This window comes from Otolemur garnettii, unplaced genomic scaffold (assembly GCF_000181295.1).
Source record: "Otolemur garnettii isolate 467f Iridium unplaced genomic scaffold, OtoGar3 scaffold00010, whole genome shotgun sequence".
NCBI classification, from domain to species: Eukaryota; Metazoa; Chordata; class Mammalia; order Primates; family Galagidae; genus Otolemur; species Otolemur garnettii.
The window spans coordinates 34,585,297-34,611,015 of record NW_003852405.1 but is presented as its reverse complement, the minus strand read 5'-3'; the positions used below and the strand labels follow the sequence as shown (position 1 = coordinate 34,611,015).

The 25,719-nt window shown below is 38.0% G+C and overlaps 1 protein-coding gene across 1 annotated transcript in view; it reads left to right on the top strand.

The window, feature by feature from the left end:
• The window catches only part of LRRC7 (leucine rich repeat containing 7), a 463,713-nt gene that overhangs the window by 235,368 nt on the left and 202,626 nt on the right, over positions 1–25,719 (top strand). The window lies entirely within an intron of this gene.

Below are 25,719 nucleotides of genomic sequence, written 5' to 3'. Positions count from 1 at the left end.
TCCCTCTATCTCCCTCTCTCTCTTTCCCTCTCTCTCTCCCTTTCTCTCTCCCTCTCCCTTTCTCTCTCTCTCTCTCTTTCCCTCCCTCTCCCTCCCTCTCTCTCTCCCCCTTCCTTCCCCTCCCTCTCTCTCTCCCCCTTCCAAATTGTTTCAAATTAAACATAATAGTTACAACATGACAAGGGAGGAAAGTGACTTCAAATTAAGAAAGTTATTATGTGTAACAAATAAATAAAATCCAAAAGGAGTATAATATTTATTTTCTTTTTATTAAAACATGGCACATTTAGTCAAGAATGAAAATGTATTATGTGGAGATAAAAATGAAGGGTAAGAACAATTTTCTAAAGCAATTTAGAAACCATTTCCACAGAAGTAAAATAACACAATACTAAGGGTTAGTAATAATGGTTGATTTTAACTTTAAAAAACTATTCCCTATTTGTGAGAATAATTTTTTCTGGTTGTTTCTTATTTCAGTAGATCTGGGGGTACAATCATTTTCTCACATGGATGGATAGTGTAATGGTGAAGTCAGGGCTTTACTGTACTCATCCCCAGAACCATGGACGTCCTTCCTGAGAAGTCATTTCTGACCCCCCTTTTCTTAGTTTCTGGTATCAGTCATACCTCCTTATAGCCACATATACCCACTGTTTACCTCTCACTTACAAATGAAAACGTGTCAGGCTCAGCACCTGTAGCTCAAGAGGCTAAGGCACCAGCCACATTCACCAGAGGTGGTGGGTTCAAATCCAGCCCAGTCCTGCCAAACAACAACAGCAACTACAACCAAAAAATAGCCGGGTGTTGTGGCGGGTACCTGTAGTCCCAGCTACTTGGGAGGTTAAGGCAAGAGAATCACTTAAGCCCAAGAGTTCGAGGTTGCTGTGAGCTATGATGCCACAGCACTCTACCTAGGGCAACAGCTTGAGGGTCTGTCTCAAAAAAATAAATAAATAAATAAAAACCACAGCACTCTACTGATAGCGACAAATTGAGACTCTGTCTCAAAAAAAAAAAAAAAGAAAGAAAGAAAACTTTCATATTTTTTTTTCATTCCTGAGATAAAAGGATAAAAATTTTAACTTTAAAGTTTTAGGATAAAAACTAAAACTTTTTCTGGTTTTTATTGCCGTGAAAGACATTATTTTGTTCCTTCTGATGGCTGAGTGGTGTCCCTGGGACGTGTGACCACATTTTGTTTTTACATTCTTCACACTCCTTAGTTGATGGCATATAGGGTGATTCCACACTTTTGCAATTGTCAATTGTGCTGTAATAAACATATGGGTGCAAGTATCTTTTTGATAAAATGACTTTTTTTCCTTTGTATAGATACAAGTAGTGGGATTGCTTGATCAAATGGTCAGTCTACTTTTCGTTCTTCATGGAATCCCCAGACTGTTTTCCAAAGTGGTTGTACTAATTTGTAGTCCCACGAACAGTGTTTAAGTGTTCTTTTTTTCCTGCATCCACTCCAGTGTCTGGTGATTTTTGATTTTTTAGTAATAACCCTCCTGACGGGGTGAGGCGGTATCACACTATGGCTTAACTGCATCTCCATGATGATTGCAGGTGCTGAGCACTTTTTCATAGGTTCCTGGCCATTTGTCTATCTCCTTTTGAAAAAACTTGTTCATGTCTTTTGCCCATTTTTCAATGGGGTTGTTTGTTTCCTTGCTGATTTGAGCTCTTTCTAGATTTGGGGTGTTAGTCCTTTGTCAGATGTGTAGTTCATGAATATTTTCTCCCATTCTGTAGGTTATCTGTTCACTCTGTTGATTATTTCTTTTGCTGTCAGAAACGTTTTGGTTTAACTGAGACTCACTGATTTACCCTTATCATGGCTCTCCTTGTTTTGAAGACTTAGTCTTAAATTCTTTGCTTAGCCCAGAATATCCAGAAGAGTCTGTCCTACATTTTCTTTCAGAATTTGTATAATTTCAGGTCTCACCTAGGTATACTCGAGTGTGTAGTGCATCTTGGGTTAATTTTTATATGTGGTGAGAGATGGTATCCAGTTTCCTTCTTCTGCATGTGGCTGTCCAGTTTCTCCTGCACCATTTATTAAATCCTTTCTCCTGTGTATGCTCTTGTCTACTTTGTCAAAAATCAACTGGCTGCAGATATATACTTTTATTTCTGGATTCTCTATTCTTTTCTTTTGATTTTTGTGTCCTATTTTGAACCAGAGCCATGCTGTTTTGGTTACTGTGGTTTTTTACTGTAATTCAAAGTCAAGTTGAAATCACATGCTTCCAGATTTATTCTTTCTTTCTTAATATTGTTTTGGCTATTCAGGCTCTTCTGTATTATATTTAGTGTTTCTTCCTAATGTTGTGGAAAATGACATTGATATTTTGATGGAAATTGCATTGAATCTGTAGATCACTTTAGGCACTTTGAATATTATAGCAATATTAATTCTTCCAACCCACAAGCATGGGATTTGTATTTTTCTATTTGTCTGGGTCGTCTCTGATTTCTTTCATCAGTGTTTTGTAGTTCTCCTTGTAGAGACCTTTAACCTCCTTAGTTAAGTATATTCGTAGGTATTTTATTTGCAGCTATTGTAAATGGCATTCAGCTCCTGATTTGACACTCAGCTTAACTGTTAACTAAAGCCAAAGTATGTTAGAATGCTGCTCATTTGTGTACATTAGCTTCGTAACTTGAGACTTTAGTATTTTCTAGATATAAGATCATGTCATCAACAATCAGAGATAGTCTGACCTCCTCCTTTCCAATTTGGATGCCCTTTATTTCATTCTCTTGCCTGATTACTGTGTCTAGGACTTTCAGTACTATGTTGAATGTGAGGAGAATTTTCTAACACTTAAAGCCTTATCCATTAGTAATTTATGAAGGCTATAACTAATTTTGTTTCAACTGGAGCTAAAGTATATAACTTAAATGTATATGTGATAATTATGAAAATATGAAGTAATAGAAGAAAAGGAACATAGATTAAGCTAAAGTTCACGTCTTGCCTGCTTCCTGACACAAAACACATCACGTGTGATGCCTTAGTGTGGTGACGGAGGGAGGAACATTTCACTCATACTCCTGCAGGCTTCTGGAGCAGGATTGGTGAATGAAGTAGAGTATGAGGACTAAATTCAAAGTGGAAACAAAGAGATTGATTTGGAGGCTAAGACACACTAAGGGTTGTTGGAAGAAAGAGTTCAAAGTAGAGAAATGCTAAGTCCAAGATAATGACAACATCTTTGAATCATGGACCCTTCCAGGAATCTGAAGGAAACTATAGAATCTAGAAAAGTATCAATTCTAAAATTTAGATTGTATCTGTTTGTAATATATTAATGCCCATTGTGAGTTTTCAGATTTTTATTTTCACCTAGATATAGACAATTTGGCTTTTTATATAACATATGCGTTATTAAAAACACCTGCTTTGCTATGAAAGAGCATGGAGACAGGGAGCCCTACCAATCTGGGGACCAGATTTGTCAAATGGATAATTTGAATCACTTAACTGTTTCTAGTATATTCACTCAAGAGGATCGTTTTTATTGAGCAAATTTTCATGTGGGTTGTTAATGGGATTATAGTTTATTATCATCTATGAAGTTTCTTAATCTCCCTAGTAAAAATCATTAAGGGATAATTTAAAGAAAAATTTTCCTGAGCACAAGTGTGAATAATACTTTAAAACTAAAAAAACTGTGTATACTAGATAACCAATAAATTGTGTGTCTGTTTTTTCTGTAATTGTGTACATTATACATCATTGCTTTTATTAGGTAAAAAACCTGGAAAACAAAAATTCTGAAACTCTATAGGGTCCTCTCTCTCTGAAAATCTGAGGGTCCATGCACTACACACACATGTTCACAGAAGATGCTGGTACATTATGCCTTCCCAGAAATACTTTAAGAAACAAGAGATTTGCTTTGAATTGTGTATATAAATTAAAACCGGACCTACAGAAAGCAATGCTAATCAGAGACATATATCATGAAAGTCAAGAAAAAATGAAGGGACAATTCCACTGGAAGAAAGCTAAGTAAATATTACAACTAAAATCAATGTGATTCAGAACTGGTTCCTTTACTATAAAGAATATTATCAGAATAGTTGGTGAAACTCCAGCAGGGACTGAAGATTAGATGGTAGCCATGTGTCACTGTTAATTTTCAGATTTGGATGGCTGTCTGTTGGTTGTGTAGGAGAACATCTTTGCGTGTCAGGAATGTACACAAGTGTGTTCAGGGAGTGAAGGGGCTCCAGATTGGAAATTCATTCTCTAATAGTTTTTTTTAAAAAGTGATTTTCCATTTTTTTAATGTTCTATAATTTTATGACTATTTCAACATAAAAACTTATTTTTGTATTGATGTCCTTTGATTTTTTTAATTTACTTTTATTGTGCTAAGAATGCTAAGCATAAAAACTACCCTCTCATCATATGTTTAAGTGGACAATATGGTACAAGCACACAGTTGTCCAGGAGGGCTCTGGGACTTATTTATCTTGCGTAACTGAAACTTTATACCAGTTGAACAGCAGCTACCCCTTGCTCCTTCCCCCTCCCTATAACCGTGACTCTACTGAGTCTGTGAGTCTGGCCCTGTCAAACACCTCATGTGAGGGGAATTGTTACTGAGCAGGCTCATCCACGTTGGCACAGCTGGCAGAAGTTTCGTCTATTTTAAGTCTGAATAATATCCCATGTACATATGGACCATATCGTCTTTCCATAAATTGGCTGTTGCAAATAATCAGTGGATGAATGTGAGACTACAGATGCCTCTTCAAGACTCTGATTCCAATTCCTTTGGATATATACTCAGAAGTGAGATTGTAGGTCATATGGTAGTTCTATTTTTTTTTTTTTCTGTTTTTGGCTGGGGCTGGGTTTGAACCCGCCACCTCCAGCATATGGGGCCGGCGCCCTACTCCTTTGAGCCACAGGCACCACCTGGTAGTTCTATTTTTAATTTTTCTTTTTGGTGAGGAAATTATTCACCATAGTTTATCCTAGTGTTTTCCATAGGCGCTGTACCATTTCCAATATAACAGAGAGAATTTAAAAATTTTAAACAGACATTTTCAAAGGTGAATTTTTAAAAAATTCAGGATTAAAAGATAACTATCAACTTTGATAAAATTATTAGCTTTTTGGAAATACTAAAATAAGGCAAGGGAATAATTTGCATTCATTTACTACAATGCGTAAGTATTTATAAAAAAGTTTCGGCAATGAAAGTGTACCTATGTGAATAATACGTGCCTGTATTATACATTTTTTTCTCACTTAAGTGGCAATTCTCTATATTCCTTATTATCCAAGTGCCTAAAGCACTCATTTTCAAATTACGTGTTTTATTTTTCATATAGGTTCACTTATTCTCTGTTAATAAGATTATTCCATAGACGGGTTTATCTAAAATACAGAAAATTGGTCATCCTTTTTTGAGAAACTCTCCTTTCTTGTTACCTATTTTCCTTACAGTTTTTGTTCTCCATATGATGAAGGAAGGTTCACATATGAATACGTATTCTGAACTGCAGGTGTGACGAGGTCATTCTGTTCTCATTTCAGTGTCCTGTTAATGAACTTATTTAGCACTGTGGTATTCTACTAGTTATTTCAATGAAATACATCAAAAGGTTTCTTTCTGCTATTGTAACCAAAATCCCGCTGTCAACCACAGCTTATGAATGACTTTCCGATGTTTCTTTTAACTCTGTTTTTGTATTTCTGTTTTGTAACTGTAACGCGTAATTAGATACTGTGTGTTTTTATAATCACATTAGCTTACGCTTTAACCAATTTACATCCATTTGCAAAGCACAGTGTTTTTGCTGAGCCCGTGGTACCATCTCATTCTGGGTTTTCTTTATCAAAATTGACACTATGACAAGCCAGCTGCCAAGGGGAACAGTATTAGTGCCCTCTGGTTTTAGAGAATTATGATCAGAACCAGATATTTTCTTTACTTCTCCCTTGGTGCTACAATTTCAGTTCAAATGATACAAGTAATAATTATGAAATTCTATATTTAAAAGCGTTCCATAAATTATAATGCATTGTAGCATGCTATTATTTGAGTCTCTTCTCAGCTACCAACTATATGCTCTCCATAGATAGATTCACAAAAGGAAAGTCTGTGAGATCTGTTTCTCGTGATGATTAGTTTACTAAAAGATGGAAACTGCCTGCAATAAAGTGAAGTTGAAAGCATTGGGCTTTGGTTTCATGAGCTCTCAAGGCAGAGCCTCCTGCAGCACAGTTAGCCTGCACCCACCCGTATCTCTTCTCCTGAGAAAGGCCATCATATACTTGACTGTACATATACTTCCCCGTCAAACCAACCAGGATTTGTATATTCAGGCCCCTGTTGCTTGCTTATGAATTATTTACCTTATCCGAACCTCATTTGTAATCGTTGCTAGGTGTCATTACCTCTTTTAAGCTAGAAAATACAGTTTGGGTAATAATTGATGAAAATAAGGCTTGTTGTCATTTAAAGCCATGAAAATACTTAAGCAAATTTAATGTACATTGGTACTTAGAAAATCTGGATATGTGTGAGAAAAGATTGACATGCCTTATATCATTTATCATTTTATCTCGTAAAAATCTCTTTATCAAAAAAGTAATGATTTTTTGTTTTTTATAAAAAGATCATAAAAATGTCGTCTAATGCTAATATACCATTCTTATTTTTCCAGCAGCACTGTAGAGAAAACTGTAATGTAGATAATTGTCTCCCATCCCCAATACAGGGTATAAAATGTTTATCTAGTTATTAATTCTTAAAGACTGTTTTTCTTTTTAAAATTGGTAGTTTCTTTATGTAAATATTGCACTGAACTTAGAGACTACAACACATGACAGAAATTAGCAAAACGCACCCCCACATTAGGAGGGCACACATCCATCATTTGCGGCTTTGTGTATTTTTCGTTGCAGATTTTCAAATTCAAACGATTCAATATGGGTGATTTCTCTCCCCTTCGCAGCCTCTGTGTAAATGCAGCACCTTTACTGAATCCTGTTCCAAAGCATCATACTAATATTAACTTTGGTCTCTGTGCCTCAGGCTAGAAAAATACACAGAGAACCTGGTTAACAGATCTATTTCTGTCATCTCAGATATTACCCTGGGCCGGTAGTGGCCAACATTTATTTCCAACCAGAATTTTTTTACCTGAATTCCAATTCCATATTCCAATAGTCAGCTCTCAAATGGAATATTCACCACATGTCAAAGCTGAAATCATCCTCATCCCTCTCCTCTGTAACCACTCCATACCAAAATCAAACGAAACTACACAAAAATCCCAGGTATTTATCACACACTGCTTACTCGTCTTATCATACAGTGTACCACCCTCTGAATCGCAGAAATGAGAAATATTCACTCTCTTTTTCTGCCCCCCACTGGCCCTTGTCCCTTCCCACTGTTACCCCTTCCCTGAGTGCCTCAGTAACACTGGCCTTTCCCTTAATCATTCCTCCTCCCTCTCATCTCCAGCACTGGACTCTGTCCTGATGTTGTCAGGACTGTTTTACTGAAACACACGATGATGCATATTGATGTGAGAGCTCACCGTGCCTGCTCACAGATGTCGGAGGCAGAGCGTGTCAGTACCTGTCACATGCCCGGGGTCAGCATTCCTACCTCCTTGGCACCAACACTGTTACCCTCCCACGGGGTCTGTCTGCTACTCTCCATACACAAGGCACCAATGCACCCTTGTGTCTCTGAGCATCTTACTTGGGACCCCTCAAATCATTCCTTAACTTTTCTATTATTTTCAAAGTTAAATTAACAATAAATTAAGCTTTCAGAGTGGCAGCTTAGAAATTCTGCTAGAGCTTTTTTTTCAAAGCAAAGTCTCCACAGGAATTTGGATCTAATTATAGCTTTACTTGGAAATACAATAAGCTTAATTTCATGAGAGGTTTCTCTTTCTTTCTGTTTTATCCTGAATCTGTGAAACTCAAACTCCATACATAGTTCAACTGTCCAAGTAAGCACCGCTGGGCAGTGTGCTTTCACTTCCAGGTCACGTAGTCTCAGCAACAGTGGGCGTGCAACAGGGATTAAGGGATCGATTTTCACCAGGTCCCTTCTGTGATATTTATTACATCTAGGAATAAAAAACCTATATTTCACTAGATATGTCTCATTGCAACATTTTAAAAGATTTTTCTCCCACCCATGCTTTGATTTTCACTTTTGAAAAGGACTCTTTGGGAGTAAACAACAAACAATTACCTTATTATTGATAGTTGGTTCAGTAAAACATACGGAAACAGCTGAAACGTAGCTAACTCACCATAGATTTTTCTGCTCTCTTCATATCTCTGCTCTCCTCTTTACTCAAATCCAGGGTTATTTCAGGTCTTTTGGTATGCAAAATACATCTTTAAAAAGCTTGCTTTTCTGTCGAACAGATGCAAGAGGAATATTTCTAAATTGCTATAGTTTGCCACAGTTTCTGTGACATTTAAGATCAGTGCCTGAGCAATATTAAAAATAAAAATTCACGCAAGCTATTAACTATTATATTTATTTCTTTGGGTACATATTTGATATTTCCTTTTGCTGAAATGAGATTTTGTTTGTACTTTATGGCTTTTTAAAGCTATGATTTCGTCCTTGCAGAACTATAATGCTTATCCTATTATGTTTAGTTTATATTACTTATATTCGAAAGGACCCCAAGCCTTTACCTAACTAGACTGCATTTCTATTTCTTTTGATTTAAATTAAACCTTTTCATAACTTTAGTAGAACTTCTCCTTACACTGACTTCATCATAGCTATCTTTAGCTATTAGGTACTGCTGTTTTATAAGCAAGATTAGAAATAAAGTGAATCAAATTAAAAATTATGATTCTTATCATGCATGAACTGTTCAGATTTACGTTTACTATAAAAAGAAAGATGAGATAGAATGTGTTGTGCTACATGAATTGGTTAAAAAGTAAAAATAACATTCTTTATTTAGGAAATGTTCAGTAACACTGTAGGTAAAGGAATTCTTTGGTGTTTTAATTACATTTAAATGTCATTCAGGCTATTTATGGACTGTTTGAACTATAGTGAAATATTTCTAAATTAAACCTATTTCTAAAGGCAAAACTCGCTATTTTATACAATTTTCAGTAGAAGGAGGAATGGTATTTCTTCTACTAAATATAATCTTAAGGAGTATCCTAACTTATTACTTCCTTCTAAATGGACATACATTTTTAAAGATGTTTATATACTTTAGTTATATAAAAGGAAGATCTAATACCTAAAAGCTCTATTTAAGAGATAATATAACATAAAAAATACTTGACTTCCTGTTGCTTTAGCAGAGACAGGGTCTCGCTCTTGATCTTGAACTCCTGAGCTCAGCCAATCCACCCGCCTTGGCCTCCCAGAATGGTAGGATTACAGATGTGAGCCACGGCCCCCAGCCTTGTACATTAACAACATAGAAACCTAGACATGCCATTCAAGACTCTTCACAGTCTGGTCCCCATCTTCCCTCCCCCTGGTCCCCACTTCATTCCCTAAGTACAACTTGGACTTCCGTGCCTCTGTGCACATACAGGTTAAATTCTTGCTTCATATAATGAATAATCCTGTTAAAAATAACCACAATTAATCACATACTTAATAGGTGCCAGAGGATGTACCAACAGAGACAGAGTCTCCATCCTTCAGTGGTTTTCAAGTGTGGTAGAGCAGGACAGACAATACAGCCCACACAACTGAGTGAGTAGGACTGGTAGAAGCTATGAAGAAAATAGGTTTTGAGGGTTTGTGGGGAGGTTGGATGATTTTCTTGGGGTTTTTTTGTTTTGTTTTGAGCCAGGCTGGTCCAGGAAGACCTCTTTGGAGAGGTAGAGTTTGCATTTAGGTTCTAGAGAAAGAGTGAAAACAACAAAGGAGGAGGAGAAACAGCAGGTGCCACAGGTGATGGGTGTGCGTTTGATGAGTCTGCGGAGCAAGCAGCTCAGAGCAGCTGGAACACAGAGAGCGCCAGGTGCAGACAGAGGAGGGCTGGTGGGGCAAGATTACCAAGTGCATTGTGAGCCACGTTTGGAAATTGGGATAATATTCCAATTGTGATGGTAAGCCATTCAGGCTTTGAGAAATGGAGAACTGTGATCGGAGAACTGTGTATGGTCTGGCAGCTCTGTAGAGAAGGGGTTTTGTGTGGACAAAGCTGAAGGAAGGACACCAGTTAGGGGATGAGTGTCATAGTGAAGGTGGGAAACGATGGTGGTTTCATGCAGGGTTGAAGTGATGAAGATGTTGAGTGGGAAGATTTGAGGACCATTTTGGAGGTCAAGCCTTGCTGACAGAGAGAATCTGTGAGGAAAGCAGAAAATGGGAATCCAGGAACATTTCCAAAGTTTGTGTTTGACTAATCGGATGGGCAATGTGTAATTTACTGATGTAGAGAGAATTTAAAGAGGAGAAGAGGAGGGAAATAGGGAATTTGATATTGGCAACAGAAATTTTATGCTGTCTATTAGATAACCAAGCATAGACAGTTGGATACATAATCATCTCTTCAGGGAGACAGAGATATAAATTTAAGAGTCATCAGGGTACAGGAGATATTTAGAAGTATGATGCTCATCAAAGCCATTGAAGGAGAGAGGATGTAGAGAAGGGGCAGGAGCCAGAACTCAGCTGAGAATACATCAAAAATTTATTTATTATTTATTTACTTATCTTTCAGGTTATTGTGAGGGTATAACCAGGTCACAGTTTTTGTGTTTGTTAGGTAGAGTCCCTCTTGGAGCTGTGTCCTGTGTGCCACACAACCCTACCTTGTGCCCTGAAGTGGAAATACAGCAAACCCCCTCTCCTCACCCCTCCCATTCCTCCTCACCCCAACTTGAATAGAATCAAGTTTTTCTACTATGAGAACATGTCTTAGATTGTCTAATGGCTTCATAATAAAATTGAGTACATTGGACACTTGCTTTTCCATTCTTATGATGCTTTATAAGAAGACTGAGTTTCAGCTCCATCCAGGTTAATACAAAACGTGTAAAGTCACCATCTTTTCTTATGGCTGAATAGTATTCCATGGTATACGTATACCACAGCTTGTTAATCCATTCCTGAGATTGTGCATCTTTGTGATTGTAAATTGAGCTGCAATAAACGTTCTAGGGCAAATGTCTTTTTGATAACATGATTTTTTTTTCTCCTGGGTACATGCCTTGTAGCGGGATTAAGGAGTCAAATAGGAGGTCTAATTTGGGTTCTTTGTATACTTTTAGTATTTCTTTCCAAAGAGGCTGTATGAGTTTGTAGTCCCATCAACAGTCTAAGTGTCTCTCTCCAAACCTGCACCAGCATCTGCAACTCTGGGACTTTGTGATGTGGGCTGTTCTCACTGGGCTTAAGGGATATCTCAGGGTGGTTTTGATTTGCATTTCTCTGATGATTAGAGATGATGAGCATTTTTTCATATGTATGTTAGCCATCCGTCTGTCTTCTTCACAGAAAATTCTGTTCATATCTCTTGCCGAAAAGTAGATGGGATTGTTTGCTCTTATTTTGTTGATTAATTGAGTTCTCTAGAGAGCCTAGTTGTTAATGTGCAAATAAATGTCTTTTCTCATTCTGAAAGTTATCTATTTGCTTTAATTGTTATGTCCTTAGCTGTGCAAAAGCTTTTCAGTTTAATTAAGTCCTATTTGTTTATTTTTGTTGTTATGATTGCCAAAGAAGTCTTCTTTATAAAATCTTTCCCCAGGCCAACATCCTCAAGAGTTTTTCCTACATTTTCTTCTAGAATTTTTATCATTTCATGTCTTAGATGTAAATCTTTTATCCATCCTAGAGTCAATTTTTGTAAGTGGTGAAAGCTATGGGTCTGATTTCAGTTTTTTACATGTGGTTAACCTGTTCTTTCAGCACCATTTAATGAACAGAGATTCTTTTCCCCACTGTATGCTTTTGTTTGGTTTATTGCAGATCAGATGGCAATAAGAGACTGGATTCATCTCTTGGTTTTCTATTCTGTTCTGTATGTCTATGTCTCTATTTTTGTCCCAATAACATACTGTTTTGATCACCATGAACTTGTTAATATGGCCTAAACTCTTGGTAGAGTGATGCCTCTGCTTTAGCTATATGGGTCTTTCTCTGGTTCCATATGAAACAAAGTCTATTTTCAAGTTCTTCAAATTATGATGTTGATTGCATTGAATTTGTAGATTGCTTTGGGTTGTATAGACATTTTAACAATATTGATTCTTCCCAGACAAGAGCATGGTATGTTTTTTCATTTGTTGATGTCTTCTGCCATTTCTTTTCTTGGGGTTTCATAATTCACTTTTTAGAGGTTCTTTACCTCTTTTGTTAGGTATATTCCTAAGTATTTCATTTTTTTTTGAAACTACTATGAAACTGAATCTTTGATTAGCTTCTCATCTTGGTTGTTATTGTTGTATACAAAGGCTACTGATTTATGGACATTGATTTTATGCCCTGAGATGTTATGATATTTCTTGATCACTTACAGAAGCTATGTGGTTGAGTCTGTGGGGTTTTCTAAGTATAGGATCATATTGTCAGCAAAAAGTGAGAGTTTGACCTACTCTACCCCATTCCGATGCCCCTTCTCTTGCCTAATTGTATTGGGTAGAACTTCCAGAACTGTATTGAATGGATAGAGGTGGTGATAGAGGGCATCCTTCTCTGGTTCCTGTTCTAAGTGGAAATGCTTTCAGTTTTACTCCATTCGGTGTGATATTAGCTGTGGATTTGTTATAGATGGCTTCAGTCAGATTAAGAAATGTGCCACCTATGCCTATATTCTTAAGTGTTCTAATTAGAAAAGGATGCTGAATTTTATCAAACGTTTTTTCTGCATCTATTGATCTATTGAGGGGATCATATGGTCTTTGTGTTTGCTTCTATTGATATGTGCGTTACATTTATGGACATGCATTTGTTAAACCAGCCTTGCATCCCTGAGATGAATCCTGCTTGATCATGATGTTTAATTTTTTTGATGTGCAACTATAATCTATTGGCTAAGATTTTATCAAGTATTTTTGTATTGATATTCATGAGTGAAACTGATCTGTAGTTCTCCTTAGTTGGGTCCTTTCCTGGTTTTGGTATCAGGGTGATGTTTGCTTCATAGAACATGTTAGGGAAGGTTCCTTCCTTCTCGATGTTTTGGAATAGATTCAGCAGTCTAGATACAAGCTCTTTGAAGGTTTGATAGAATTCTGGTGTGAAGCCATCTGTTCTAGGGCCTTTTTTTTGTTGGAAATTTTTCATTGTTTCTTCAATCATGACACTTGATATTGGTCTGTTCAGGAGATCTGTTTCTTCTTGGCTAAGTCTGGAGATGTTATGATTCCAGGTCTACTTCCTCTACATTGTCCAATTTCTTGGTGTACAGTTTCTTGTAGTAGCCAGAAATAATCTCTTGTATCTCAGTGTTATCTGTTGTTTCCCCTTTTTCATTTCTGATTGAGGTTATTAGAGATTTTACTTTTCTCTTTCTAGTTAATCTAGCCTGAAGTTTTATCAATTTTATTTATCTTCTTGAAGAACCAACTTTTTGGTTCATTAATTTTCTGAATGATTCCTTCGTTTTCAATTTTATTTATTTTGGATTTAATTTTGGTTATTTCTTTTCTTCTGCTGGGTTTAGAATTGGATTGTTCTTCCTTTTCCATTTCCTTAGGATGAATTGTTTGATTGTTAATATGCTCTGTTTTCTGGATATAGGCATCTAATGCAATAAATTTCCCCCTTAGGACTGCTTTTGCAGTATCCTGCATATTTTAGTAACTTGTAGCGTCATTGATTTATGTTTGAGAAATTTAATAATTACCTCTTCCTTAACCTAGCTGTCATTCAACCTAAAGTTGTTTAATTTCTATGCCTTTGTATAGGGATGAAAATTTTTGTTGGAGTTGAGTTCCACCTTTATTACCTTGTGGTCTGAGAAAATACAAGGTATAATTTCACTTTTTTTTTGTTTTGTTGAGGTTTGATTTGTGACCTAGGATATGATCTATTTGGGGGTATATTCCATGGGCTGACAAGAAGAACATATATTCCTTAGCTGTGGGATTGGTGTGATCTGTACATGTCTGTTAAGTTCATTTGCTCTAAGTTCTTATTTAAGTCCCTTGTATCTTTTGTTTTGTTTCTGTTCAGATGATCTGTCCAGTTCAACTACAGGGATGTTAAAGTCCCCAGGTATTATGGTGTTATTGATTGCTCAAACCAATCAATGTCTGTTTCATAAACGTGGGAGCATTTAAGTTGGGTACATAAAATCTTCTCTTAATGTATTTTTCCCTTGACCACTATGAAGTGGCCGTCTTCATATTTCTTAAGGTTAGTTGCTTTAAATCCACTTGTGTCTGAAAATAAGAATTCTTTTCTCTGGTTTCTTCTGGTTTCCATTGCCTGAAATATTATTTTCCAACCTTTTACCCTGAGTCTTGTTTTGTCTTTCAAGGTTAGGTGTGTTTCCAGGAGTCAGTATATGGATGGCTTGAGCTTTTTTATACAGTTAGCCAGCTTATACCTCTTCAGTGGGGAATTCAAGCCATTAACTTTTATTGAGAGAATTGATAATGCAGTGGAGTTCTATTCATCTGATTTTGTGGAAGTCCATTGCTTAGTTTTATCCTTTGCACTGTTGTGGAAGCCAAGTTTTTTCTTTAGTTTCTGGGTGTTTAATTTGCTGGTGGCTCATTATGATGGTCAGTGTGGAGAATAGGTCTAAGTATTTCCTGTCGAGCTGGACTTGTTGTGGTACATTTTCTCAATGTTTGTATATCAGTAAAATATTTGATTTCTCCATCAATTGAAGCTAAACTAAGCTTCAATTTTGAAGCTAAACTAAGCTTAGTTTAACAAGATACAAAATTCCAGGCTGAAAATTTTTTGGTTTAATAAGGTTAAAGGTAGATGACTATTCTCTTCTGTATTGGAAACATTCATTTGAGGAGTCCACTGTTAATCTGATGGATCTTCCCCTGTAGGTCAATTGGTGCTTACTCCTGGCTGCTTGCAGAATTTTCTCTTTTGTCTTGATTTAGACAGGTTTATTACAATGTGTCTTGGAGATGAGATGATCTATTTGTGTTGAGAGAACCCATAGTTCAATATCCCTCTAAGAGGAATGTTTCAGAATCCTTAGTGATACGTTTATTCATGATACACTCCCGTAGGGCTTCTATTCCTTGGGATGATCTTCTTCCCCTTCAGGAATACCTATAATTTGTATGCTTGAACAGATCATAAGTCCCATCATTCTCTGAGCCAATGTTCTGCTTTCTGCCTTGTTAACTGCCTGAGTTATCTCAAGATCTTTATCCTCTAGCTCTGAAATGTTTTCTTCTCCATGGTCTAATCAGTTATTGATGCTTTCTACTGCTTCTTTAAGTTCTCTACTTTAAGTCCTTAAGTTATGCCTTATCTTTCCGATATTCTTCATACCTTAAGTCCATTTTTTTGTTCTGTTTTTCTACTTTCTGGTCAATTCCCTTTATTGTTTTTGCCATCCACATTCTAAATTCCTTTTGTGGCATTTCCATTAATTCTTTATAAGTGTAATCCTCTGTAGCTACCTCATGATCCCTTGAGGGGGATGCTTTGTTTTGGTTTTCCATATTGCTAGAACTTTTCTGTTGGTTCCTCTTCATGTGTGTTTTCTTCTCATCCACTCCCTTCCCTACTTTCTCCTTCTCACTACCTTCTTCACTTTAAATTTACCTTGTCTCCGAGTTTAGGTGTTAAAGAGGTCATTTCACATAAAGCCAAAAGAAAGATATGGGAAATAGCAAGAAGGGAAAAAGAAAATAAATAGATAGAAAGGAAAAAAAGAAGGTGGGGTGGAAGGAAATATTTGAAGAAAGAGAGAAAGGGGACAGTAAGGGAGAAAGAGAGTGACAGGAGAAATGTTGGGGGGCCAGGCTGGGAGGGTCCCTCTACGTCAGGAGCCCTTACTAGCCTGAGCAAAATCCAGACCCCATCTCTGCCAAATATAGAAAGAAATCAGTATGTTGCAGGAGGACCAACCATTACCTTCTTTCCAAAGGCCAAAGCTAGAAGGACACCCAAGCCTATGAACTCATGGCCTCCTAGAGCCAGATCAATGCCATGACCCCCAAGTCAGACCTATACTGTGACTGCCCCCACAAGCCCTCAGACAAGAGGAAAAGAAACAAAAAGGAAAGAAAGAAAAAAGGGACTGAAAAACCATTACAAAAATGGACAAGCTCTTGCTGTTGAAAAAAGTAAAAATGGAAAAAATAAAATACATCCAAACAAAGAAAAAACTGTAAGCAGCAACAACAATAAAAGGGGGGGAAAACTTAGGAAAAAAATGTAAAACAGTATATGCATGTACATACACACAGACACATACATGTACATGTGTGTATATTTATATGCAAATACGTCACCTGGATGCCAGGTGGCTGTGATGTTAGGAGACAGAACACATGCTGGTTTCTATACATGATCGACATTTGGAAGCCACTCTCCAGTTGTTTCTAGTGGATCTTGTCTTCCTGACTTCTTTGCCCTTAATCAGAGCCTGTTCACTTCAGCATTCAGTCCCTCTGGGACTGGTGTCCCAGTGGTCTCACCAGACTTCCCAGGAGGCCTGTCAGACAGCGTCCCCTGACAAGAAATTTGCCTTCCCAGGGGGTGCAGCTCACCCCAAGTATGGCCGCTGGAGCTTAGCAGGTATACCAGAGCTGGCCATGTACTAGACCCCCATGGACTGTTACTCCCATAAATGCGTGCCATCCCCATAGTGGTAGCACGTTTCAAGCAGCAATGCTGATGAGAGAACCACCACACCTGGCATTCAGTCCTGGCCAGCAGATGCTGTTCAAGTCTACTCACTGCTCCAGGGAGCAGCCCAGACCAAAATCAAAATACTGCAGGATGGCCCTTTTGCATCCCCAGCCTTCTGTAGGAGAGCTGGCCAACTGGCTGGCCTCTGCCCATACCAAGCACCTGCCTTCTTGTTGGTTTTCTGCACCCCCAGACCTCCTTGTTGGTTCCTGTAGTCTCCTGAAGCTTCACTGTGTCCCCACCCCGGAGTGATGTTTCTGTCCAAATTCCCCCAGGCAGAGGTGGCTGAAGGGCACTTTCCCCTATCTCACCAGGAGTATCCAGCAAGGAGATGTCTCTAGTCCACCATCTTCCTTTAAGATTTATACTTTGAGCATGGAAGAGGAGCCTGCAATAGATACTGAGAGAGGGCAGCCAGAGAGTTAAGAAGAAAACCAAGTGCAGTTAGTGCCCAGAAGGCTTGAAGAAAAGCAGGAGGGAGAATTCAGTTGTACCAGATATAATTGAGAGGTCACATATGATGGGAAAAAGAAAACATTTTTGGTATCAGCAAAACTTAGGTCATTGGTAGGAGTTTGATGAGGAGTCTGTACAGCATTTTGTGCGGCCTCAGTAGATCAGTTGAGGAGAGAATGGGGACTAGTGAATGGAGGCACCAAGTACAATTTTTTCACATTTAGCTCCAAACTGAAGCAGTGAAAGTAGGGCAATGACTGTACAGGGACATACTGTCAGGGAAAGGACTTTGCAAAGACAAATTATAGTGAAGCTACTTGCCAGCTGATGGAAATCACTCAGTAGAAAGAGGAATTAATGATGCCGGGACAGGGGAAATAATTACCAGAACAAATGTTTGTAGAGGTAAGGGAATGGGGTCAGAGCACAGGTGGATGATGCAGCCACAGAAACAGGGAGCCACCAAACAGGAAGCATCAGTGGCCTGAGAGGGGGAGGCTAAGAATGTTCTCAACTAAATGCTTTGCTTTTCTCTGTGAAATCTGAATGAGAATCATCCTCTGAGTGTGAGTATAAAATATTAGACATTTGAGGAGACAAGAGAAAGTACAAAAGAACAGTCCCCTTGGAAACGGAAAAAGTGAATGTACTTGGGTGGTGTCATAGAACCTTCCAGCAGGGGTGACTTTCCATTTGAAATTCAGGGTTATACATTTGAAGGAAATCCAATCAGCTAAGTTGAACAATCTTCAGAAAGTCAGATACTTTGCAGGCATACAAAGAAACAGTCAGCCAGTTGGATTTTGCCAGGAAAGCCAGATGGAGAAAGAGGGAGTGAGGGAACTCAAGCTGTTTACAGAATAGTGGCTAGGATCTAGGACCACAAAATCCAAGATGAGAGAGAGACATAAGTGAGGATGTGGAAGGGTCAGGAAGAAATATTTTATCTGTCTTCTCCTTCTTATATACTGTGGGTCTTTAAAGTGCAATTTAAATGCCATTCTCTCTGTAAGGTGTCACCCGACATCTTAGGCATCCAGTTTTTCTTTTCTCTTTGTTACACTGCATTTTGTATATTTCTCTTTAAGAGCACTTGTCACATCATGTTGAATTAGTTGTCTGTCAGTATATCCCCAAGAAGACTAAACTTCTAAAGGGAAGAGGTATATCTTCTTTGTCTTTTATTGGCAACAATGTGGGGCATAGGGAAGGTTTTCAACACCTGCTAAAGATGGCAGCTGGCATGGTGTGGAAGGAAGTGCCTTAGTGTCCAGAATGATGTCAGACAGTTGCTGGCCACCTGGTGAATACTCGATGGATTGTAAGGAGCAGAAATGAATAGGAATTAAGCTCTGTGGTATTTTCTCATATTACAGTTGGAGTTTTAACAAATTACTTGATTATTGACAAATTAATAACTCAAATATAATGTTCCTTGTTTATTTTCTTTTCATTTTTTTTTGCATACCTTTAGCCATTTCATTCATCATGAGCCTGAGAGTTCACTGCAGATGTTAAATTGTCGTTAGTGTGTATTTGTCTTCAAAAAATGTTGGCAGCACAATAACATGGCTTAAACTGACACTCTTGAGTTATACGTGGATGTTAGTTGGCTTTTTAGATTAGTTAATTGAATATACTATCAATTTTAATTGAAAAAGTAAATGTCACCTGTGTATGTATTCTTAGATGATGTTCCTTATAAGAAAATGTATTATCGTATGTTTTAGATAGAATGAATTTCCATAACATTATGTAAAATGAAAATGTGTCCTAAAGAAAGCGATGGCAGGAAGGTACAGCGTATTGCAAGCAGTCTGGCCTTTTCCAGATTGCTAAACATTACCCGGGAAGCAGCCCATCTAAAACATTCTGTATCAGGATGTCCATAATATGATTTGCCATAGATACCTGTTACCAAAGTTTCTCTAGCTTCCCACATGCATTGTGCTTGAAAACATTTACAAAATCTGTCATCTCTGAAGCCCACGTGTAACTACTGGGCGTCCTTCTGATAAGGCTGATACCAAGAATAAAAAACACTGAAAAATGGCAAATAGTGTGTTCCACTGTTCTATCAAAGGAACCACCATTTTGTTTGCAATTTCCCTAAAATTACAGAATAAGTCACATTTTAAAGGAATGTTGTTCTGTTGGAGTTCTCAATAAGAAACGAGTCCCTTCCATTTTTCCCCTGAGATAGCTTTTTTTGCATTTGAAATAAACTTGTGCAGACTGTTATAGGAAAAAAACATATTAAAAGAGTTGGATCAAAGATGGAGGCAGAACTGAAACCCACCAACTGTGGGGGAAGGGGCTGAGAAATACGAACTCAGTTGATTTAGAGTAGTGGACAGCTGGTTCCTTTTATAGTAACAATAGAAACCTAAAGTTCCTGCTCCAGTTGTAATTCAGTAACTTTCATAATATTTTGTCACTTTTAAATAGAATGTTATGCTTAACACTTAATATTGGTTCATGAGTAAAATTTACTGCCCTGCAAAGCCTGGCAAGTGTTTCATTGGTAAAGATTTGAGTAGATGATACAAAGTTCTGTTTTAACTGTGGCCTGTTTTCAAGTTGAGCCCTCTAAATATAACTAAAGAAACCCCGAGATATAATTAAAATAAGAAATAATTAACTTCCCTAAAATTTACTTTGTTGTTTTATGTTGCATTTTCCATCTGTAGTTTCATACAAAATTGCACACTGATTTTTCGCGCAGGGATTACTGAAATAAGAATATGAATTTTGGGTTATATCATAAACTATTTTTAAAACAATGTACTTGGGTGACCTGATGCACTGGAAATCCAGAAATCTTTATAATCTTACAGAATGAAGTTATTATTTGAAAACCATGTAATAAAAAATGAATACTACTTTGGGGGAAAAACAGGATTAGATGATCTGTTCCAACATTTTAATAGAAAAATGTGAAGTATTCTATTATAATCCAACACAAATTTCCAAAATATACCATCATTTTTAAAAATTGAAAATTCCATTTATTTTTGTTATGTTTACAAAATAAAATGTTGATGAATTTCCCTTAACTCAGCCTGTACTGTCCTGCCTTTAACAGAGACATCATGTCCAAGTGCGCAGTGAGAGGGGCTTGTATTTTGGGATGGGGTGAAGATGATTCCAAATCTCTTCCACCTCCTAGCGCCATGCTGCTTCAGACCAAGTCACTTGGCCGCTCTGGACTTCGGTTTCCCGTGTATTCTGTGGGCCCAGGCATTGTGTGGGATACAGTGTCTACTGTGTACTCAGTAGCATCTTGTGCATGGTGAGGCTGGTGCATAGCAAGTGGAAGTGGTCGGGGAGTTTGCAGAGGGAAGAAGCATAAAAGGAAGCCGAGAGAAGTTTCTCAGAGGAACTCAAGACTGTAACAGTCCTAGTTCAAGATGAAAATAAATTCAGAGAGAAGGGGCCCCTGGGTACGCCCCTTATCATGTGGAAAGGGCCACTAGGTACACCAGCATTACCGTGGGGAAGGGGCCCCTGGGTACACCAGTATTACCATGGGGAAGGGGTCCCTGGGTACACCAGCATTACCGTGGGGAAGGGGCCACTAGGTACACCAGCATTACCGTGGGGAAGGGGCCCCTGGGTTCACCAGCATTAGCATGTGGAAGGTCTCTCCTTGTGTTCCCTTTTATCTTCCACCATTCATCTTTCCAGTTGGGAATTTTGATGCAACCCCTGGGTTCAGCATTGGCCAGCACTGTCCCCATGTTCCTGCTTTACTTCACGGTTACACAGTGGGTCCAGGTAACACTGCTCAGGAAGCCCGAGTCTGACATCAGGACCACCCTTTCTGACCTGCTGAACCAGGAGTCATAGGCCCACGGCCCAAGTGCCCACTTCGCATCACCTGAGTTACCTGACTGCTGGTTCTCCAGGAACTGTCCTTTGAGTCCTTTTATTTATCTCAGTAATCTCAAAGCCTGGCATCTTGTCTCTAGGGACAAAGAAGCTCATTATGTAACGATGAAAGGATCAATTCAACAGGGATATGTAACTGTGGTAAACACGTGTATCTGCACCCAGCAGCCCAGCACCTAAGTGCATACAGCAAATGTTTGCAGAGCTGGAAAGGGCAATCGCAGCGACACAGTGAGTTTCCCTCTGAGCCCAGGGAACCATTAGGGAACGAATGTCACCACTCATGAACAGAAAGACGTTCCTCTGCTTGTTTTTCTCCCCCACCCCAAAAAGCTTTTTGCTTAGATCAACCCAAATCCAACCCACTACTGCACACATAACCCATAATATCATCTGTGTCTGCTGAGAGTGGCTCCGTCCGTGCCGTCTGCGTGTATGCGGATGATTATCGGTAAATGTATTAGAACTGAGAGGCTCAGGAATTTCCAGCACAGGAATGAAAACAAATGGGGATACTTGTTAGTTTGCAGATAATAAATATGAAGTTTACTCAATAGCATTTCTAATACATTATTTTAGCATCACACACATATATAGCAGATTCTCTACATAGTAACATCTATCATTATATTCAGCTGTGATCCTCAAATTCAATACGCCATTGAAAGCTCCTTGGAACACACTGTCTCCTTCCTCATGTCAGCAAAAGTTTTTGTTATAAGTTAAGGCAAGAATTCTGATTCCCTGTTACTGTGCTCTGGTGGCAATTAGGGTTAATGTATTCTGGTATTACTTCAGTCTCTTTTCTTTTGACAAGTGTAAATTAATCACTTTGGAAGAAGCTTTTCTTAGCTAAATTATAAAAATTTAGACGTCAACCTTTCTCTGAAGATAATGCTTTTGTTAAGAGCTAACAAAGTTGAGAAAGGCATAAGGAATTCAAAACAGTGACAAAAAGTTTCCTTAATCCAACAAATATAATATGTTCGTTTTGACCCACTTTATTTAAAAAAAAAAACTTTCCTAGAAAACCCATTCACATAAATTAATATATATTTTAATAATTTATGTTAATATTGGAGAACCTACGTCCAGAAGTTAGATTGAACTAAATCGTGTGAACGTTTATACTGAATATATCCATTTAATTGCAGCCAACTTTTGAGTTCAATTCTCTTTTTTCTCAGTGGTTCTCAAAATTTAGAAAATTTGATTTACTATTTTATTTTTATTGTGCTTTATGTTTATGCAGATATCAACTCTCTTGTCAGAGATTTTCCTTTGTTTAACTTTTTTTTAAACTTCAAAAAGTTTGCTGATGAAATGCATATTCTTTGTTGGATTCTATTTGGGTACGTAGATAGCAGTTATTATATTTTTTCTTTGGATCACTTTTATTCTGTATTTCCTTTACGACCTCTTCATCTCATCATGTAGTGCTTTATATTTATTAATGGGTTTAATTCACATAATATCACAATAGTATAATTACCATTATCACTTCCCATGTACATATGAGGAAACTAAGACTTGAGGAGATTAGGCAACTTTCTCAATATTGCTCAACTCTTCAAGGTAGATTAAAAACAAGTCTATATGACTTAATTTGAATATCAGTAACGGATAGTAAGTTATATTCTTGCTGAATATAATCCTACTGTGTACACTTAGCAAATCTGAGGCCTAATATGCTACTAACGTGAAAAAGAGCATTTTGGGAGAAGGATGGAAACAAATAAATGGATATTGATAATCTTCATCTTCACTCAAGGGGGGAAAAGCACCGATGAGGAAAACTGAAATAAATATTCCGTTTGCTAGAGCAACAAAAACTGAGTAATATTTAGGGATACGCGTAACAAGAAAGGCATGATGCTTATGAACGAAAACTGTAAATTCTTATTGAGGGGCATAAAAGATGTAAATAAATGAACAGATGTGTCATTTCTTACATGGGAAGATTCAGTATTATAAATATGTTATTCCTCCTTAAATGACTCATTAATGGAGTTCAATATTTATTTAACCCAACTCCCAAAGGCTTTGAATTGAATGAGATAATCTTACAGGGTACATGAGAAAAGATAAATAATGGTTATGTTTTGGGGTCCACTGAGGCTGAGGTCAGGGTGATAAGTGGGTGAAAACAGAGAAAAGAAAGGAGAAGATGGCATACAAACAACGAAGATTATATGGAAGATTAGAACCACAGTTTAAGAGGTAGATAGGACATAATCGTGTTACGAATTTGTAAAAGTTGTATTTATTTTAATTTTATGTATTCACAAAGCATTTTCAAATAGAAAAGTTGAAAAGGACTATCGTTCAATTACTCCAACTACTCCTGCCACTGTATGAATTTTTGCATCATATCCCACCACTTCTCCAATAGCGTTGATATGTTTCCAGATAATGTTCGCAGATGATGTTCAGTAAGTGGCATTCTTGGACAATTCAGCAGACACAACTCGCCATGACCTTGGGTCAACACATTGATTTAGAAAAATGAGAGCGTCTGTAAAAATCTTGCAGTGGTGACTTGAGAATTGCACATTCTTTTTAATGGACTTTGACTCCAAAAACGTAGCAGATTTGATCTACATTTTGAGTCCTGCTGGTCATGCCAAGCCATTTAACAGGTCCGGCTTACAGAGAGCTAGCAGCAGAAATCAGATCAGAAAAAGGAGGAACCTAACAAATGGGTCTCCTGAAAGTTGAGCACATCCAAGGAGGCGGGAAATCAGATTCAAGGATATCTGCTGGGGAGTCAAGTGTTAAAGTGGGGTCATAGAGTTAGAAAAGCAGAGAGGATCAGCTGTCTGCCATGACAGAAGAAGCTAATGGAGAATCTTAATTCCAAACCAGAGGCTCCTTGCGTTAAGCCTCATGTCCTGCATCATCTGGGTTTGTCTGACCTGGAACCAGGCCTTCATGCTGTTCAGGTAGAGGCAAGTGCCTATCTGGCCCTGCCCACACTTGATGCAATCAGTTGCTACAGTCTAGCTGTTTGCTTATCTGAACAGCAGGGCAGGTTTATCAAGTCAAACCACTTGTAGCTGAGGCTTCTCTATTGCAGTAATATTTCACTGGGAACTCAGTGCCGCTGTCCATCTAGGTGGCCGGGTAGTCTCGGGCATGACTGTACACAAAATGTATTTTCTGCCCTGGGTGGTCATTCATCAGCATGGCACCTTCCAAAATTAACCACAAAAGTATCCTCAGTAAAGAAATTGAATTATCACCCTTCTCATCTGTGACATCAAGGGAATAGTCTATGGCCCAGGATAGTATTGAAAAATATTTGCACCACGAATGAATTAACACACCGTGCATATATATACCATGGAATACTATTCAGCCATTACAAGAGATGGAGACTTTACATCTTTTGAATTAACCCAAATCAAGTTGAAACATTCTTCATAGTAACATAAGAATTGAGAATCAAGAATCCAATGTGCTCAATTCTAATATGAAGGCAGTAAATGATCTAATATATACCCTCATAAGAGAAAAACTCAAATCAATTCAAGGTGGGGGACAGGGGAACAAGGGAGGGAGGAAAGGGGGGCAGGAGGGACCTGGGGAGTTAAGGTGTAAGGCACACCTCTTTGGAGTGGGACCCAATTATAAGAGGGACTTTACCTAACAAATGCAGTCAGTTTAACCTAATTCTTTGTACCCTCGATGAACTCCAAACAATAAAAAAAGAAAAAAATATATATATATTTGCAGTAAACTACACCGCTGTGAACCAGACTCTCAAGTCTAGACTGAACATGAAGAACTGGTAGTGTGTTTTAATATGTGGCATATATAAGGTTATTTTCCTGGGTAACAGTAATGAGTGAGACCCAGAAAGAATCAGGTTTCTCCCAACAGAAGCAAACCTTTTCTTATTTTTTTTATTTTTTATTTTATTTTTAGAGACTGAATCTTACTTTGTCACCCTCAATAGAGTGCCATAGCATCACAGCTCACAGCAACCTCCAGCTCTTGGGCTTAGGCAATTGTCTTGCCTCAGCCTCCCAAGTAGCTGGGACTACAGGTGCCCGCCACAACACCGGCTGTTTTTTGTTGCAGTTTGGCTGGGGCTGGGTTCAAACCTGCCATCCTCAGTATATGAGGCTGGCACCCTACCCACTGAGCCACAGGCACTGCCCCAGAAGCAAAACTTTTTACAAAAAAGTAAAAAAATCAGAAATTAAAACTGAGTATTTATAGTGTTCATAATAGTGAAGGTACGGTACAGATTTCCAGATTTCTGCTTGGACACAGTCCTGACTAAATACTAGCAACCATTAATAGTTATATCACCTTTGGATGTCACATTAACAGAAAATTCTGAATCATCATAAAGAGTCTGTGTGCCCTGAACAGCAGCAGATCTTTGGAAGACTGTCAGCAAATGTAGTCAACTGAGGATATTACCAGTTAAGAATTTTCACCTGGAGAATATTATTGCAATAATCTTTCAGAGCCATGGTTCATAGCCTTTCTGCTCTGAGAAATAGAGAGTATTTTAGAG